General features: G+C 44.2%; 1 long non-coding RNA gene across 1 annotated transcript; it reads left to right on the top strand.

Annotated features, from left to right (window-relative positions):
- The first annotated feature begins 2337 nt into the window (after positions 1-2337).
- On the top strand, positions 2338-14006 carry LOC309345382. The gene is made up of 3 exons (XR_014158216.1): positions 2338-2479; positions 8547-8716; positions 13838-14006. It is a non-coding gene; the product is annotated as an uncharacterized lncRNA (long non-coding RNA).
- Positions 14007-18905: the final 4899 nt, after the last annotated feature.

Raw genomic sequence — 18905 nt, 5'->3', positions numbered from 1 at the left:
ACTATGAACGCTGAGCAACATTCAAATCAAAAGCCACTAGCTAAGGTGGGTTGTATGTTACAGTCACCGCAAATGATGCCATTTTCAGCAACAGAACTGCAAATTGGCACCATACAGTATGTATTGTTTCAGCTTCAGAAGCCGGGTAATTGTGATGTATTGAAGGTTGATATTGCAATAAAAATAGAGGCCATTAGCGAGTACTATTTATGTCATTAGTACTTAGTGGTTGTGTGTTGCAGGGTTATTTTTAGTGCTCGTAAAACTGTCCCGGCTTGCAGCTAAGTCAGAGCACTGATATAAATTGAAACATCGAGCAATCCAGAAGTTGTAAAAATCCAACACTGTAAAGGGAGGGGGGACTGCATTAAGGGACAGCTCCCCCCCCCGCCCCCACCCTTCTATAGACATGCTTTGTGCAGAAATAGTTATCACATCTTGTGGCAGACTGGTCTGGTTAAATATCCCGGTGGCTCTTTGTTGTACCATCAGAGGTAGGCAAATGATGTAGAGCAGTGGCCTAGTGTGGGGGCCCACAGGGGTAGTTGCCCTGGGTGCAAAATTGTTAGGGTGCAAAATTTCAGCACCCGATGTTGCCTCAGTACAGATGTGTGCTTCCATTTCTGGGCTCCGTTGAAAACGGCTTCCCGTTGTGAACCAGGAAGTGCCCTCTTGACAACAGAACAAGACTTCTTTTCTTATTTCTGTGGCTACAATCTCCTGGGTGACACAGATGCCATTAGGCAATTGAATGCGCCTATGTACTCCATCCATTTCCCTCTCTCCTACTCCCCTCCATGCAGTCCTGGGCACTGGATGAGGGAGGATGAACTATTAGTGTGTTTCTGGGATAAATACTCCAGTTTTTGCAGCCTAAGTGTAGGAGTTAGCCTCATCCACCTACTTCATTATCATCTACCTTCCTTTGGACATTCTACATTTGCCCCTGTTAAAGCTCTTGTGCTTTAATGGCTAAACAACAGTTAGGAATTCAAGTGTATCTCCTTATCCCTTCACTAAATCTCCAAGCTCGCTAAAGCTTCACCTGTTGGATATTTTCTTCTTTTGCTATTAGAGACCCAAGAGCCCAGGATGGGGTGGGTGGGAATATATAAAACCCCCTCCCTTTTGATTAATTTGTTTATAGATTAGGCTGTAGAGAAAGCATTATGCAGGAAGCTTGATCTTCCCCTTACAAAGCATTTTTTGTTTATTTATATGCAACAAGCATCTTTAAAATGCATTAATCAGATATGATGTAGCAACTTCAAAGCAGGGTAGAAAAGCTATTTTGCACTCATCTAAATTTTGCAGTCCTTTTTTTTTTTAAAGGAGGGGGTTGGTTTGAAACATTTTGCCTTCCTTTTTATGCTTGGGCTTCAGCATGGCTTGTTCATGTACTGAATGCTATCGATTTCCAAGCCTCCCTCTGTGACACAAAGTGATAACTTTAAGAGAGAAAGCCACCCTGCTGAGTAAAAAATTTGGAGGGGGAAAGTGTGTTAGCACCACAAGTTTTGCAAATAAAGCAGCAATTAAATGACATCACACGCTCCCATCTTTATATGCTGGGGAACTGCTGTTCCTTGATTGGCCCAATTAAGAGATCTGAGACATCCATGGGTCAAATCTCACACCTTGCCTCTGGTGCTCAAGAACTGGAGGGAGCATATACAATAGTCATGCACCAGCCCTATAACCCACCAGTCTGAACAGAGCCCACTTGCTTGCTGATTTATTTATTCCATTTCTATCCCACCTCCCCCCACCCCCAAGTTGTTCAAGGTTCTTTTCCGACTCCTCATTCAAGCCCCACAGCAACCCTGGGAAGTGACCCAGTGGGCTTCACAGGTGTTATGTGTTGAGTTGAATAGGATCCAAAATGCAGCAGTCTGATTGGTCCTAGAACAATAGGATTCAGAATGTAGCAGTCTGATTGGTCCTAGAACAATAGGATCCAGAATGCAGCAGTCTGATTGGTCCTAGAACAATAGGATCCAGAATGCAGCAGTCTGATTGGTCCGCAGGAGCCACCCAATCCAACTCCAGGTGGAAGTGAATTCGCAACCTGACTGGCCTACAGGTGAATCCCAGAATTAGCCAATCATGTGGGGCCCATTGTGTAAATAATGTATATAAAGCAGACATTTCGGGGGAACTGGCATTCCTCCTGACTACTATGAGCTGAGTAAAGAGCATGAAATCCACACTCGACTCCGAGTATATTTCAACAGCCAAGTGGGGATTCGAAGCCTGGTCTCCTAGGTCCTAGTTTGACACTCCAACCACTGGCTCCCATGTTTTGAACTGTGGTCTGTTATGTGGTTACCTGCTGGAGAGCAGATGAAAAGGAGAAGCTGTGGCTGCTGAGGCCCAGGCATGTGTAATGCACCAGCTCTGAGGGGCAGGCAGAGGGCAGGGCTGCCCTGGGTGGAAAGAAAGGGGGAGCGAAGCGAGGGACAAGGAGTTATTTATTGGTGTGTAAATTCTACTGAAGGATAAAATGAAATTGGGATTAAGGGTTTTCTCAGGAAGATGGAGGGTGTGTGTGCTGTGTCCCATTGGTATAGAAGTGGTGGCATTTGCCTTTTTTTTTAAAAAAAAATTATTACTTTTAAAACTTACAAAAAAGAAAAAGAAGAAAGAAGACAAAAGAAAAAAAGAACAAAAAAGAGAAAAAACAATACAATGCAATATATAAACTATACAAAACACAACCTTAACACATTAAACTAAACACAATAAACTTAAAAAAAATACAAAAACAATTTAAAAGCATACATCATACCTTTTCCATATTCTATCTTTCATTCTCTTGTTTCATCGACCTCCTCTCACCTCCCTTTTTGTATTCCACTTCTATTAGTTGTCTCAGCGATTTCTTTCCCTCTTTCTCTATTTTCTGTCATATTTTTAAACTTATTTTCCATTAAAACTAGTATACTTATTTAAGTTTAACTCCTTAAAACATTTCCACTAAGGCCATAAAATTTCATTCCAACATTTTTCTATCACTCATTAATTTTACAATATTTCTATATATAAACTTTAAATTTTCCAATCTTCTTCCACCACCTCCTCTCCCCGGTCTCGGACTCTGCCAGTCACTTCCGTCCACTCCATACAGTCCATCAACCTGGAGATCTTATGTCCGAGGCTCTTAACTCTTTTCCACGTCCCTTCTGCAGGTCTTCTTCATATTCTTTGATGCTAAAGAGCAGATCTCAGGGAAACTCCAACCTAACGATGCTTTTATTCCTTCTCGACAGGTCAGCCAAATTTCCATAGTTAAAGCTAAGATCCATAAAGTATTTCAGGGCATGTTTCAAGATTTCTCCAAATCCAAAGGCCCCCAGAACTCCAATCTCCTCCTGACCCAAGTCCATGTCCCAAAAGTCAGTTAATCCCTACATGGAGGGATCTTTCCAACTTTCCTTTTCCAGTCCAGGCTGGGCTCCGATCCTCAAAGTCTGACTTTTTCTAGTTTCAATCGTAAAAGGCCTCAACTTATAGTCCTCAATTTGCCTCTGTAAGGCTGAGGCTCCCACTTGTATTACTTTAGGTTCGACAACAACAACTTTCTCCTTCTCCTTTTCCACAATTTGTCCTGCTAAAGTAAATTCCTGTACCAAATCCTGAATAATTTCTGTATTGGTGCTCACTTTTTGTCCCAAATTAATCACTTTTTGTCCCAAGTTATCAATTTTAGTAGTCAAAACATCCGTCTTCTTGTGAAGTTGTTCCAACGAGTAGCTTATCTTACATAATGCAGTCACTAAGGCTTCAACTGTCGACATTCTTAAATGGTCCAAGGTCAATCCCTGATTCTCACAGTTCTTATCATGCAGCTGGAGATTCCCCAGCTCCACTCTTGTAACAGTTTCAAAAGCTCCCTCTAGAGGGAAACAGTCTCCACTTGTATCAATCCTTTCAAGCACAGTTCAAAAAGTAAAGTTAGTTTCAATTTTCAGTTACTTTTCCTCCTTTTTAAACGCAGAAGAGGACAATGGAAACAATATATTTCTCTTATTTAACTAACTGTCAACATACATTCTCTTCACTGTCAATGAACTCTCCCAAAACGTCAATCTACTGGCAGCCCGTTTCCAGGTTCAGAGCAGTGGTAATTTAATTTTTATCACTCTCTCCTGCAGGCTACACAATCCAAAATTTCCCCCCTCTTCTCCTGCTTCCAAGGGGGGTTTAATGATTTCAATCGATGGAAGTTTAATCCTTTACATAAGGCTTTCCAAGACCTTAGCTTGCAGCTTCTTTGCTTCAATCTATTTACAAAAGGGGAAGGTGGACTTCCTGTTTGAAACCTTCCCGTTTCGGTACCAAATTAAGACGTTTGTAAATCCAATTTTCCATACTACTCACGGGTAGTTGTTTGAAGTCAAATTGTCCACAGGAAAAAGTCAGCGCTCTCCGGCAACAGCAATGCGGCTTCACTCCGTGAAAAAAGCAATCAGTTCAAAGCACCGCGCCACTCACCCCACGTCGCTCCAGATCCCCAAAACTGCGTTTCCCCGCGAGCAGGGGAGGCGCAAAGGGTGCCAGACGAATCCCACGTTCACAAGCTTCTCCCGCCTGTGATTTTAGTGGGTCTCTGCCTTCGCCGTGGCGGTCAGACCCTGATTTCCATGGAGCAAATTCCTCCCGATCGGAGGAACTCCGCCATTGCCGGAGGTGCCAACCTCCTTCTTCTGATAGGAAATGCTCTGTGGGGTGGGAAGAATGGACAAAAATGGGGGGGGGGGCTGTTGAGGAGGGTCAGTTGGTGGGGGGAGTGAGCAATGTCCCTATTTTCATCTGAGGAATGTTGGAGGCTATGCAGCCTGTGTAGACAGTACTGAGGTAGATAAACCAATGGTTTTATTTGGTATAAAGCAGCACCCTATATGGGCCCTACAGGGGCCCTGGCAGCTGCATGATTTTGCCATATGTTGGTGCCCGGCCTGGTCTTATGCCTTCCTCAACCCAGTCTTAGCGCTGTTTTAAAAACCGAGGCAGCGTTTGATCCAAGAAATCTTGGCTTAAACGCACCACAAAGGAAGAGACAGCAGAGGCAGTTAAGGTCTAATAGAAGGAAAATGTGAGCTTCTGCCTCTCACACACATTTATAATTACGCCAGCAGCATGCTGTGCTGGTTCTTATTGGCCTTGTTGAATCTCGCTGGAGATCAAGGATTGCAAAATGCAGAGTCGGTGCTGTTTTCCTCTGACGAGGCAGTGGGTGTCTCATGTCACTGGAGTGGATTCAGAAGAAGCTCGTTAATGAACTTCCCTAGTCGCCCAATCCATGGTGCGCTGAACAAGGAAGCGGAATATTGATTCGGTAGTAAGTCGCAGCTCTCAATTTGTAGGTGGCTTAACAGGAGTGATAATAGTGATATTTTCCAGGCCCGTGTTTCTGGAGAGATCACACCGTTATTTTGGCAGCAACTTAGAGGCCTTTAAAAACCTCATCCTTTCCCAGAGGACTTTGAAAGAAGATCAGTTTTGCATTGCTAACTGCATAAGACAAGCAGAAATTAATACTCTATTTACAGTGCTAAAAAAAACCCACAGTGACAATCCCAAGTCTGCCTAGAAATCATTGGATGGTGCTGAAGTTATTAGTCATCTATTAGCGACCTCTCCATTATTTACATGTCACCTGTCTCTCGTGTGCTAACGAATTCTTGATTGCTCAGTGCAACCTGAGCCTCGTTCCTTCCACATAACACTTTATCTCCTCATTATTCTTTCTAGGTTATGGGAGGTGTTATGTACTGAAGTTCTCACCCTGGGCCAGCAGGGGGATACTGCAGATAGTTATGCAAATGAAGGATCGAAAGTGACGTTCAGTGATTGAATGGATACTGTAGATAGTTATGTAACTGAAGGATCGAAAGTGACGTTCAGTGATTGGATAGTTTTAGAAAGTTGCTACAGTAACGTTGTACTGGAGCTCTATATAAGCAGGCTGACTGAGCCCTTCAGTTCAGTTCTGTTCTGGCCTCTGAATAAAGAAGAGCTGTTTAAAGAATCACTGTGTCGTTTGATATGTTCACCCACAACTTAACACTGGTGACGAGGATGGGATATTATAGGATGTACATCTTATGTAGCAGGGACTGGCATTACCTTGGTCTTTGACCAAAAAATTGGTAGTGACAAGGGGTGGGACTTGCCCATGGACTCCAGTGATGAATGGCTCTGACCTACGATTATTCATGTCATCTTAAATTACCTGGATTGGACTAGGAATGGAGTCTGGATCTAGACGTTTTGGTGGAGGTGGTGGTGGAGGTCCAGGCTGACTCCCATAATTTGCTGGCCCAGGGTAAGCTGGTCCATAGTTTGGCTGGGTACCTCTATTCTGTCCAAAGGACCCATTCTGCTGCAGTGCATATCCTGGTTGGGAAGGATGGCTGGGAGGTGGTCCTTGAAAACCTGTCATTGGTGGTCCAAGGGGTGGCCCTGTCATAGCTGACTGAGGTTTACGCTCATTGTGCTCACATCCCCAAAAGAGGAGAATGCCCATCTACATATAACATAAAAGATTGCAGCTCTGCTTGCTACTGTAACGCAGTAACAGATGGCACCTAAGTGGATGGCTTGTAGACCCGTTTCCTTTTCCCTGCACCAACATTATTTGTGGCATTGTTTTGTTGCGTTAGCAGTTGTGGGGCAGGATTTACGAGCTGGGAGTTTATTTGCAGTGGGTTAATGTCACATAGTCAGTGACTTCCCCTACAGCCGTGCAAACCTTTTGGAAGACATGCTTCTCTGGGTTGGCCCTAGCATTAGACGGAGGAATGCGGCTGTGACCCATGGCAGAAGCTTGTGGTCTGTGGGTGGCAGGGGCCACCGGTGAAGATTAGAGGGCCTATAAACAGCCCACTGAAACAGCACAACAATTAAAACAACAGTTACAACAATTACAACAGGAGTTGCAGGTCAGGAGACCAGGGGAAAGCTTGTCCAAACAGGTGTGTCTTCAAGAGCCGGTGGAATGCCAATACTGATGGCATGTTTGAGTGTGTGGCGGGCATTCTATAAAACCAGTGAAAAATCCTGTCTTCCTATTACCACAAGCCAATAATCAGGAGGTAACTTTCACATCCATTGCTCTGCCCACTTCTGCCTCTGGTCTCACCACTGGCATGTAGATCCCGGAAATTTGCCTAAGAGGCAATGTGGCATCTGGGATGAAAAATGGTTTGTTGCCCTTGTGTTAGGAGGAGGCTTGCCAACTTACTGTAAAATCAAGTTGGGCTCCCTGACTTTGGGAACATGCCAGTGAACTGTGCCCAAACCCTTTAGAAGAAGTCCAGCACAAGTCTGTCCTTATAAACCCTGACCAATAGGTCTGACACTGAAATCTCAGGTTTCAGGCAGCGTTGCACTAAAGGCTCCAATTCCAAATTATGTGGCAATGACATTTTCATTTAAACAATTACTTACACCCAACAACACTTGATGTTTTATTAAGTCTAAATTGGATAGATATTTGGGAATAATAACTTAATAGGCTGCACTTAGTACGTCCCCTAGGATGGCGTTTAATGAAGTTCCAAACAGTTGCTAATTCCTTCATTCATAAATAAAACATTAACAGTTTTTTGGGGGGAGGGGAGGGAGTAGATGGGGGAGGGGAAATATGCAAAACAACTAAAATGAGGGAGATTTCAAAGAGCAGTAAATAATAGCATTTTGCCTTTTGGGATTTTGGTATGTTAATGCATGTTATGGCTTTCTCTGAGGAGCCATCGGTGGTCTGTTGAAGCCCGCTTGCACTGCAGCCCTCTGACATTTAAACTGCTCTGGGATTCGTTTCCACTTACGCCTCTGCTTTCCCCATTAAGTACTCTTCGCTTTCTGAGAGAGCTGATCTCACAGGAAAACAGATTTGTCAGGAAGCCACATTGACCTCTGGGGATTTTTTTATTTTAATGGGCTGAAACAATACACTCCAACTGTTTACCTGCAGTCATCGCTGTTTTCCATTATCTCTCGGTGTGGTATGACTCTATCCAGTGCTATTTTTTCCAGAAAAAGAGGTGCTGGAACTCACAATGAACTCTTCCCTTGTTTACTTATAATGGCAATGGCACCCACCTGAGAGGTGCTGGAACCGAGTTCTGGCAAGTTCTGGCTGGGAAAAAAGCGCTGATGTTGTTGCCCTGTTGTAAGGTTCAATGAGAGTGTGAAGACGCCTTTCAAAGCTGGAATTAGGGTGCACCCATATGCATTAAGATTGTTAAGGACTTCCAAATTCTCCTGTGGGTTTTGTGAGTTCAAACCCCTAGATCGAGGTGTAATGCAAGTAGGAACTAAAGTGATTTAGAAATGATTGTATGGGGGGAATCAGTTCTGAGTGACACTAGGAAGCAAAGAATCGTAGGGTTGAAAGGGTCTCCAAGGGTTGTCAAGTCCAACCCCAAGTGACATTAACTAGTTTAAGTTTTCTATATACTTTGGTAGCAGCATCAGCTAAGTTTGTTCCTTCTCCTCCGCTCTCTATGTATCATCTTGTCATCTTTCAAATACTACAGGAGGCCTGCTCAGGCTCCCAGCCCAACTCTTACCCGTGAGTAAGCCAGAGTAAAAGTCAGAGGCATTTCCTAATACATTCATCCTTAACAGGGACCATATCAAGGTGTGAGTGAGACCACCAGACAGCTACACAATCTCCTGGTTTTACAACAGCCCAAGAAACTCCGAGATGGTAAGTGTGTTTCTTCATAAGCGCAGCACACACTGCTTTTTTCAGGCATTTTTCTCTCTTTCTTTTATTTGATAAAACATTTAAGCAAACAAACTGATACAAAGAAGTCAAAGCATTCCAAAGATCACATCAAGAAAAATAAATATATACATATAGAATCTATGACAACAGCAGACTTGCAAAGTTAACAGCAACCTTCTCTAAACCTCGGAGAAAGTCAGTGATAGAATCTCTTAAATAAATCAAATGTGGAATATTGATATAACGTTCAGAATATTATGCCTCTCCAAAAACAAAAGTGAACAGAAGGTGGTCTAGATCCTTTTGGTAAGGAATTTATGAAATTCATGAAGAGAAGCCAGTTATTGTAAAACTTACTTCTGGAAATGTCACATCTGACTCCTCTGTAATGTTCTGTTAGATTGTCTACAAGTGCAACCTTCAAAACACTACCATACCAATTTTGCATAGTAAAAAACCGATCACTTCTCTATGAGAATCCAATCTCTATCTGGGATGCTACCAGAAAAGGACTATTTATGTCTTAAACAAAGTATCTTTATTTGCTCCTTAAAATAAAGATAGTACTGCCAAGCCTGGGCTTTTAATCACTGTAGTATTCAGAGTTCTAGAAATTACATCCAATTCTCAGTTGTAATGTTTGAACCATCTTTCCATCCCATGGTTACCACAAAGCAGGCAGCCGCCAGTAGATGGTATGTATCTTCAGCAGGGGAAAAGCCCGCAAGAAGTCACCCTGGATAGGAGAGAAGGGGCACTCAACATGTAAAAGACTGTCCCTATTTTCATTTGTGAAATGTCCAATGGTATGTGTGCCTACTAGCCAGAACAGCAGTCCCACAGTCAGGGGCCTTCTTTGGTGGTCGCCCTGGAGTGGAGATTTGCCAGCCCGAGGACCGCATTCCCTTCTGCTCAACGTTCCTGGGGCCACATGGCAGCAATGGGTAGGGCCAGAGGCTAAACAGGTGGAGAAAATAATATTTAACTTTGAATAGCAGGCTTACTTCTACACACACTTGCTTACCCTTCTCTGCCCTCTGCCCTCCATCCAGACAAGCAAGAGGCAATCTCAGGGTTCAAGGTCACATTTCATCCAAGCAAAAACACTGAAGAAGAAGAAGAGGAGGAGGAGGAGGAGTTTGGATTTGATATCCCGCTTTATCACTACCCTAAGGAGTCTCAAAGCGGCTAACATTTCCTTTCCTCCCCCACAACAAACACTCTGTGAGGTAAGTGGGGCTGAGAGACTTCAGAGAAGTGTGACTAGCCCAAGGTCACCCAGCAGCTGCATGTGGAGGAGCGGGGAAGCGAACCCGGTTCCCCAGATTACAAGTCTATCGCTCTTAACCACTACACCACACTGGCTTAAGGTGCAAAGGAGGGTCTGTGAGGGGTGTGACTTGGGAAGAGGGAATGTGACCAGGGGAAAGTTTGGAGGGTCAGACAGACCCACCCCCATCCAAGGCCTGATGTACCCTACCCTGCCTGTGCAGACAGGAGGCTGCTTTTCCTAGCTTTCTGTTGTCAGCTCAGTCCCAATCTATTTTTACCATTAATTCATTACCATTACAATGGCATGGATTTTCTCTGCCTTTGTTTTGCGATTCCCCACCCCCCACGAGCCCAGTCTCCAACAATGTGCGAAGATCACAGAGATTTGGAAGGCGCTTCTTTGTCAGCAGAATGAAGAAGCAGATCCAGCTAATGCTGTGACCACCCATGGTTTCCATGGACTTCAGTCAGGCGATTGATGCCTGCCTGGCGCCTCCTGGGATATAGCCGACTTTTTAGATAGATTAGGGCTAAAAGGAGATGATAGACCCAAGAAGGAAGGACAAAACATTCCAAAAGTTTGTCATTAATTGAGGTGATGGGTGATTTGTGGTGGCAACCAACTAACTTGGAATAGAGCTATTGAAATGAATGGGCTTAAGTTGGCCATGTCTATTAGATTCAATGGAGAAAAGACTGAGAGCCTGGAAAAGAGGCGATACCAATAGCCATCTCCAGATATCTGAAGGGCTGTCAAGCGGATGGAACAAGCTCATTTCCTGCTGCTCTAGAGGGGAAGGACCTGAACCAATAGATTCAAATTCAAAGAAAGGAAATTCCAACTAAACCTTAGGAAGAACTTTCTGATGGCAAGAGCTGTTCGAAAGTGGAATGGGTTACTGCAGAAGGCAGTGGACTCTCCTTTGTTTGAGGTTTTCAAACAGAATTTGGGGAGGCCATCTGTCAGGGATTCTTTAGCTGTGGTCTAGAATACCGTTTGTGTCCCTTCCAGTTCCATAATTCTATGATTCCATGTTCTACTCTGGGTAGGACTAGCATGGGATGCAACCCACGGTGTGCGGTATGGTTTGAAATCCTGTGTTAGTTGATTTCAACAAAAACAACTCTGAAGATTAGGATCACCGCGTCAATATCACTTCTTTGCAATGTTCCATAAATATACATATGAGCATCAGCAGCGGAGGCTGGTTCATCGGGGCTAAGGGGGCACTGCCCCACCAACTTCAGCCTGCCCTCAGCCAGACCCCACTTGCCTGACTTCTGTCCTCCCCCCCCCCATGCTTTTCAACATCTACATGCAGCCGCTGGGAGAGATCATCAGGGGGTTTGGGCTGGGTGTTCATCAATATGTGGATGATACCCAGCTCTACCTCTCTTTCAAATCAGAACCAGGGAAGACAGTGAAGTTCCTGTGTGAGTGTCTGGAGGCGGTTGGAGGATGGATGGTGGCGGCTAACAGATTGAGGTTGAATCCTGACAAGACAGAAGTACTGTTTTTGGGGGACAGGAGGCAGGCGGGTGTGGATAACTCCCTGGTCCTGAATGGAGTAACTGTGCCCCTGAAGGACCAGGTGCTCAGCCTGGGAGTCATTTTGGATTCGTAGCTGTCCATGGAGGTGCAGGTCAATTCTGTGCCCAGGGCAGCTGTTTATCAGCTCCATCTGGTACTCAGGCTGAAACCCTACCTGCCCGCAGACTGTCTCGCCAGAGCTGGCTATCTCCTGCTTAGACTACTGCAATGCACTCTACGTGGGGCTAACTTTGAAGGTGACCCAGAAACTGTAATTAATCCAGAATGCGGCAGCTAGACTGGTGACTGGGAGTGGCCACCGGGACCACATAACACCGCTCCTGAAAGATCTGCATTGGTTCCCAGTATGTTTCCGAGCACAATTCAAAGTGTTGGTGCTGACCTTTAAAGCCCTAAATGGCCTCGGTCCAGTATACCTGAAGGAGCGTCTCCACCCCCATTGTTTTACTTGGACACTGATGTCCAGTGCCGAGGGCCTTCTGGCGGTTCCCTCACTGTGAGAAGCCAAGTTACAGGGAACCAGGCAGAGGGCCTTCTCGGTAGTGGCACCTGCCCTGTGGAATGCCCTCCCATCAGATATCAAAGAGATAAACAACTACCAGACATTTAGAAGACATCTGAAGGCAGCCCTTGTTAGGGAAGCTTTTAATGTTTGACGCATTACTGTATTTTAATATTTTGTTGGAAGCCGCCCAGAGTGGCTGGGGAAGCCCATCCAGATGGGCGGGGTATAAACAAACAACAACAACAACTATTATTATTATTATTATTATTATTATTATTATTATTATTATTTGTAACCTGTCAGGGTGTAGCATTGCCTATCAGCTTCCTCTTCCTTTGTCTCAGTGTCGCCCTTGCAGGACTCAACAGGGAGGAAGATGGGGACAAAACTAAAATTTGTTTGCTCTGCTTCTCATTGATCCTGGCACCATCTACTCTCTGCCTTGCACCCTACCAGACCCAGTAAGCATCAACCACCACGGTGAAGCCATAGCACTGATAACGGGTGGGAAAGATGACAATAAATGGGAGTAACTGAAAGCTGTGGAAAATAGTTCTGGAGCTAATTTTAGATCTTCTCTACACTGAACCAGAATTTGAATGTAAAGGAACACAGGGCATAGCAAAATGATGGGACAATAAATTAACAGGGCGAGGGAAATCTACTCATCACTAGCGATGGTGTTGAAAAACCCTGGAGCCAAATTTCCGTTGTGTAATTCATGAATTATCTAGAAAGACGTGCATTATCTCCCAGTCTGCTTATATCTGTATAGCATGCAATGCATTGACTGATACCTGAGAGTAGTAAACCAATCAATATCTACACACAATGGTTGACGGGAGCAAATTAGTTACCGTAATTTAAGTGACTGGTTGTAGTTCTCCAAACTTTGCAGCAGTACAATGGGGCTTTTTGAGGAGAGTTTGCCTGCTTTCTTTTATAACAAGAAATAGTTGCCAATTCTACTTTGCCTCATCAAATCATTTCTCCAGCTTTTCATGATATAGCCAACTGCTACATCTCTCAAGCATCTTTTATTATCCTTCCTGCTAATGCGTTTTATTGCCTTGTATTTTTATGTGTGATGTATCTTTTCAACCTAATACAGTATTTCCCCTTCCTTTAAGGACTGTAATTACGCCAACTATTTGTATCTGCTAGAACTTTATAATTCATTAAGTCCAACGCACCAACACCAGCATACTTAGCAAATGGGGAAGGGAACTCTAAACCGACCTGTGTTGACCCTCATTGATGGATTTAGTGCTGCAAGTCAACCAGTTACCTTCCTTGTCTCACCACCTTCTAGACCATGCAAGCTTGTACTGCCCGGTTTTATTTGATTTCTGCCTCCCAGATGATTTCTGTGCTCAATGGCGAGTCTCCTAGACGTGGCTCTGATTGCTGATCATTCTGGGCATCCTGTTGATTGCTAAACATGAAGTCCTGACACAGCAAGGAGAATGCCAAGAGCAGCCTCAGATAATAGATACAGGGATATTTTGGGGAGGGAGAGACGCTGATGAAGCAGGTGACCCACATTTCAAAGCTTCCTGCCATGCATGGATCACTCTCACTTGATTGACTTCTCTCTGCAGTCATGAGAGCTGGAAAAACGTTCATCCAAATATGAAAGTGCTGGTACTCTGTAGTGTATAATATGATCCCATCTGCTGCATCATGATGCCTGAGGGCTGCATGCCAACCTCTGGTATCTTATTTTCTTAACCAAACCTTTTCTTTTTTCTTTTTTCTATTTCCCATACAGGCATAGAGGAAGTGGAGACCTCTTCGTAGTGGTATGGCATTTCAATTGGCCAGCAGAGAAAGGAAATGGTTGTGCATGTGTCCGTGTGTGTGTATTCCCAAAGAAAACAGAGCAATAAAATGGAATCTGAGCATCTGAGCAAAGGATCGAGGCTCTCCAGTCAATCAAATTACGGTTCAATCAGTTCATTTTAATCACTTCTCTGGAGACAAGTAATCCCCCCTCTGTTGAAGAATATGCAGCAATTTTAGTGATGGAAAGTTTAATTGTTTCATTTTTGCCTTCCTAGCTGCAACATGCTAGACTTTTAATCATTGGGAACTGAAGTTATAATGAAGTAAAGCCCACTCTCCATAGTTTGCAACTAGCTGAAAATAATTGGGCTGAGACTCCCATCCAGACACTGTAATGCCTCTGGCATTTTCCCGAAAACTAGACTTAATTGCTTTGCTGATATTGTTAAGTGGTCCTGGGGGGCGGGATGAAGTAGTAAAGCTACCCACATATGGAGCCAATGGTACACAAAAAGTGTCTTCTAAGATCCTTAAAGTGAGCCCATGAGGGCTTAGGAAGGAGCAGACCGCCTGGCCTTTTGTGGCCTGCAGACCCAAGAGAGCTGAGAATTTGATAAAACAAAGAGAGAAAGTTTTAGAAACAACAAGCGTCAATTTTATTTAGGACCCCCCAATGCCTGGTGCTGAAAAAGGCAGGAAATGTTAACCTGATATTGCTCCTTTATAGTATGCCGTAGTTTTCTCCTTGTAATGTTTGGCCAGAGACTAGAAGAATGGAATGCTGACTGCAGCAAGAGCAAAGAGTTGTCATGTGGATGAAACATCTGGATCTCTCTCTCTCCACACACACAAATACACTCCCATTCCAAAAACTGTCTTGCTTTATCTACGTATATTCCCTCACACCTCAGGGTAACCTAGAAACAAGAAACCAGGGCACGGCTATGAGGATAGTGGTGACTCTTATTCTTAAGCATAGTCCTCAGTCATTCCCTTTAAAATTCTATAGGACAATGTACATAGAATTTGCCGGAGGGCAAAAAATTTGTTGGTTTGTTAGTTATTTCATTACACGTGATCATAAAACAACCCCCACCTCAATGTGGTTTGCAAAGAGCCTGAAATAAAATTATCAGTAAAAACAGTTAAAACATATTTTTTTTAAAAAAGCAATAAACTAAAACACACAGGAACATTGTTATACATGTCTGGGTAAGCTTGGCTAAACAAAAGCATTTTTAGCAAGTGCCAAAAACATTACAGTGAAGGGACCTGCCTGATGCCAAATTTTCAGATGACCGGGGGAGGCTATCTCACCCACCAACCAACAGTTGTGTGTGTGTGTGTGTAATAAAGCACAGCATGTGGTGACATTATTGTACTTGGATACCCTATTGTGGGAGAAGCAGAACGTGCAGAGAGATGCATTTCATCCCATCAAGGTATCCTGGCAACCTATTCTTCCTCCAAGCCTCACAATTGTCATAATGGGCACTTCTGGAATTAATAAATAAATGGAGTTTAGGATAACAGGAGCATGGGATGATCAATGGCTCCTTTAAAAAGCTACATTAGCTCATAAGAAGCTGATTGATAGCCTATTATTCAGTGCAGCCACGAAACAGTAGTTTGCTGGTTTAAGAACATTAGAATATGGATTAGAGCAGAGGTGGGGAAGCCTTGGTCTTCTAGGTGTTGATGAACTGCAACTCCCATCAGCCCCAGCAAATATCGCCAGTGGCTGAGGTTGATGGGGGTTGTAGTTCAGAAGCACCTGTAGGGCTAAATTTTCCCTACCCCTGGATTAGAGTGAAGGTCCATCTAGCCTAGCTTTCTGTTTCTGATAGTGTCCAGCTAAAACAAACTCATGGTCAGGGTTTGATGTCATCGTTCTGCCCTGTTGTTTCCCTCCGACAAGCAGCCTTCAGAGATTTATTCCCTCTCATCATGGAAACACCATTTGATTTAGAATTATGGAACTGGAAGGGGCCCAACATTGTCCCTGTAAGCCTTGGGTCAGTCTCTGCCTCTCAGCCTGACCTACCTCATAGTGCTGTTGTGGGAATTACAATGAGGAGGAGAGACCCATGTACACTACCTTGAGTTCCTTGGAGAAAGAAATGGGATATAAATGCAATAACTAAATATATAATAGACTAAAACCACATAGCTAAACTTTGTACAGCTCCAGGGATGGGGGAGAAAATTGATTATGCTTGCATTTAAAGGTGAACTTAGCACACTCACACTTTCTGAAACAATAAGCAAGCTGGGAAACAGCCATCATTTGAAACGTGCAATCCTTCAGATTTTGCAGTGCAGTTTTCCAGCCAAGCAGTGTGTACCATAAGGTTTCTATTAGTGGAAATATATAGCTTAGTATATGCAGAAGCACGTGTGCATGAAAATGCATCTGTTTATGAAATTAACATACAAAAATGCATTATCTTAGGGGGGATGCCTTTGCAAAAATGTGCATATTAGGCAAGATCGCACACATACAGGTTTTTATTGGGAGAAAATTGCATACAATGCTGATGAATTTCCTTGAGGATTTCTATTTTGAAAGCATCTGCAAATTGCTACAGGAGCTGAATTCAAGATAGCAAGGATGAGAAACTGAAATGGGCAGGTTTCCCCTATTCTTTATCCACTGAACATGTGTGGTCTTCATTTGACTGCTTTTAGTGCCCCCACCTAGGATTCCCCTCCTAAAACATTTTTTTGGGGGTGCATCTATTAATCATGCCCACCGGTACCTCCCTCTTGCACATGAGTAGTGCAATTTTTGCAAACCTAAGCAACGGCATGTGCAGCCTGAGCATCAGGAACAATGCCTTGTAATACATCAAACTGCAAATGGGCTCCAGTAAATTGGAAGTATGAAGGACGTCAAGCCCAATCTATTTATTGCTGGAGAAAAGCTCAGCTCCCCACATGGGCCTTTCATCCTTGTTCTATCTCATGGGCTGGAACAGGAGTCTAAGCTAGGCTAACAACCTCACTCTAGGCCACACGCTGTGCCTGAATGTGATTTTCAGCCTTCATAGATCAGCCTACCCAAGTGAACTGCCCACCTCCCGGAGAGTTAAAAAAAACACACATCTAAAAACTTTTCCACGTAAAGTTGAAAAATAGTGCTATCTGTTGCTTTAAAAACTTAACATTACAAGCCTGCAAGCCAGGCAGGTGTGCAATGAGTAAAACTTTCCCATTTGTTGGTTTTGGGAAGGAGGGGAGAAGTGGTCAGTGAAGAATGGAAGCTCTCCTCCCGCCACTCCATAAATGTGGATTTTGGCAGATGAAACTAAGCATAGTTATATCAATAAGGTTGTGGGTGGCCTTTGCATCACTTGATCTCTCAAGGAAGGATGAGATGTTTAGGAATCATCAGCCAACTCTGCCAGTAAGCAAAGTCACAGTTAGAATAAGTTGCACAACTCATGATGACTTGCACACAAAGGGAGTGACAAGTTGAGGAACCCCTGCACTACACAAGTTTCTCTTTGGGACAGTGAAATCATGTATAGGAACTTCTCATGAGACCACTTCAGATTTTGCATAGTCCACATGTGGAAGGTGGGAGAGCAGGCCCAAGCAATTGGTCCTGCCTGCAACATCATGCCCTACTCATCCACACTTCCAAGCTTTGTATTCCAAGCCCAACTTCTGGAAAGTGGTACCTGTGCTTGCACATGTGTGGGTGTGCCACATAATGGGGAACCTCGAGCTAATGGGCTTCCTGAGCATAGGGAGCACCTATTCAAGGAACACCGTTTCAGACTGTTGGGTGATAGGTGTTAAAGTTGAGTGGGTGGTTAGGATGACATGTAACATTAAAGGAGAAGTCACTGGTGCAGTCCCCTACATGCCTCCTAGGGTGAGGTTCTGAAGAGGGCTATAGAGAGAGGCTCGTAGAGTTGGTCCATAGATTCATTGGATTCCAGCTGACTTTTATCCAGAGACCTTCCGTTGTGCTGTGCAGCCATTGATAGCCATTATCCTCCACGAATTTGTCTACTCCTCTTTTGGTTGGTGGCCATCCCTGCCTCCTGTGGGAGTGAGTTTCATAGTTTAAACTATGTAATGTATAATGAAGTATTTCCTTTTTTGGGGTACTGTATCTGCCAACATCCCATTTCACAGAATGTCTATGAGTTTTAGTGTTATAAAAGAGATGAAAAACTTTTCTCTATCCACTTTCACCATGCCATGCATAATTTTACCAATTTCTATCACGTCGCCTCTTACTTGCCATTTCTCTAAACCAGGCTTCCTCAACCTCAGCCCTCCAGATGTTTTGAGACTACAATTCCCATCATCCCTGACCACTGGTCCTGCTAGCTAGGGATCATGGGAGTTTGTAGGCTAAAAACATCTGGAGGGCCAAGGAAGCCTGCTCTAAACTAAACCGTCCCAAATGCTGCAACCTTTCTTCATGGGGGAGTCACTCCATCCCCTTGATAATTTTGGTTGCTCGGACTTCCGGGTTAGCGCGAACGGCTAATGGCGGATTCCCTCCGAGCTCCGGAGGGAATCGGCTCTGCTGAGGACGGGTCTTGCCGTGCCGGCGACACGGGGACCCTCAGAAACCGCAGGCGCGGAAGCCTGCGGACTTGGTGACTCGGTGGGCACCTTAAGCGCCCTCCCCGACCCACGAAGAGCCTTTTTAAAGGCTGCGGAGAGGGTACGGAGAGTGGCGTGGTGCTGAGAGTAGACCGCTACCTCAGTAGAGTGAAGCCGCAAGCCATGGCCGGAGAGCGCTGACTTTCTTCCCAAATTTGGACTGGATAACAAAGGACCCGTGAGTAGTGGAATTTGGACTTTAAAAATTTTATCCTGTGAATTCGGCACGATCGGGGGATGTGTTAAAGGGAAGTCCGCACCCCCTCTACTTATAGACGTTTCAAAGCAAGGAACGGAGAATTAAGGCGGAATGAATACTGTTTTGAGGATTTAAAAGTTTCTCACAAATTTGATAGAACAAGATTTTTGTGCTGGAGAGAAAGGGAATTTGGAACTTTGTGTGTATCCCCCCCAAAAAACCCGGGAGT

Source organism: Podarcis erhardii, assembly GCF_964252035.2.
Source record: "Podarcis erhardii genome assembly, chromosome: 7".
In the NCBI taxonomy this organism is placed as follows: domain Eukaryota; kingdom Metazoa; phylum Chordata; class Lepidosauria; order Squamata; family Lacertidae; genus Podarcis; species Podarcis erhardii.
The sequence above is the reverse complement of the archived record's forward strand: the minus strand, read 5'-3'. Positions and strand labels throughout refer to the sequence as shown.